We start from the raw sequence: 1,422 nt of genomic DNA, 5'->3' as shown, positions 1-1,422 counted from the left end.
TGGCCACTCAGAACACAGTCATCTGATCCCATCATGGGAACAACCACACAGAACTGGGGTCCAGCCAAGTTGACACACAGCTCCAACTATCACACCCTGTGATTTATAATTTTCTTCCCAAGTTTAGAACAGTCCATTCTATCTTGTAGTTGTCTTGTCTTGCCTACCATATAGAAGTTCTGTAACTACACACTTTTTTCCCTCTTTTTGGTTTGCAGTTGTCTTCATTTGTCAATTGATATCTCTGATTCCCTGTTTACAATCTTGTAGGCTTATTTACTTTGGATACTTCCATAACTGGGTTGGTTTCTGGGTTATGTCATCATGTGTGTTAATTACCAGTTGCTGTTTGCTGTTGTTGGTTCTCTGTCCAAAGGACTCCCTTTAGCATCTCTTGTAAGGTTGGTCTGTGTTTTGGTTACCTCTGTGCTGCTCTAACAGAAAATACCACAAATGGGATGCTTGAACAAACAGGAGTTTATTCTCTTACAGTTTGGAGGTTTTAAGTCTGAGTTCAAAGTGCCAGGTTCTAGGGGCTGGGTGAAAGCTCCTCAACCTTGGGGTTCAGCTCTACCTCCTGCTCCTGGCTCACTGAAGCTAGAGGCTTCAAAATATCAAGATAGACAAGTAAAAAGGCACAGTCCCGATGTTACCAAACCACATAGCAGGCCATTATTTCAAGTCCATTAAAAGTCCCAAGGTTGGCAGAGCACAGCAGGCTGCTGAACAATGACACAGCTACATGCAGGGTTCAAGCATGCCATAAACTGGAGACCATTCCCAAAGCTGTTTCTTATATATGGGAAGCAGACCACATCCCTAAAGCAGCTACTAAGCTGCTTGTGGTAGATCCCACCCTGGAGCTGATTGCCAGTCTCATCACTAGCTGCCCAGTGACTCAACAAGGCCCAACCAAGTTGACATATAACTTTAACTACCACAGTCTGGTTTTAACAAATTTCCTTAATTTCTGCTTATCTGGAAATGTCCTAATTTCACCATCATATTTGAGGGACAGTTTTGCTGAGTATATAACTCTTGGTTGGAAATTTTTCTCTTTCAGGGTTTTACATATACCATCCCATTGTCTTCTTGCCTGCATGGTTTCTGCCAAGAAATCCAACCTTAGTCTTAATGGTTGCCCCTTGTAGCAACATTTCATTTTTCCCGTGCTGCTTTCAAGATTCTTTCTTTGTCTTTGATTTTGGCGAGTTTGATGATAATATGCCTTGGTGATTTTCTTTTAGGGTCTAGCTTGTTTGGGGTTCATTGGACTTCTTGAATGGATATATTCTTATCTTTCATCATACCAGGGAAATTCTCTTCTAACAAATCTTTGGCAATTTTCTCTGTAGTTTTATTTGTCTCTCCTTGTTCTGAAATTCTGATGACATGTAGGTTATTCCTTTTTTTTTTTTTTTT

This window comes from Orycteropus afer, unplaced genomic scaffold (genome assembly GCF_000298275.1).
Source record: "Orycteropus afer afer isolate SDZICR_OR568_19922 unplaced genomic scaffold, OryAfe1.0 scaffold00054, whole genome shotgun sequence".
NCBI classification, from domain to species: domain Eukaryota; kingdom Metazoa; phylum Chordata; class Mammalia; order Tubulidentata; family Orycteropodidae; genus Orycteropus; species Orycteropus afer.
The sequence above is the reverse complement of the archived record's forward strand: the minus strand, read 5'-3'. Positions refer to the sequence as shown.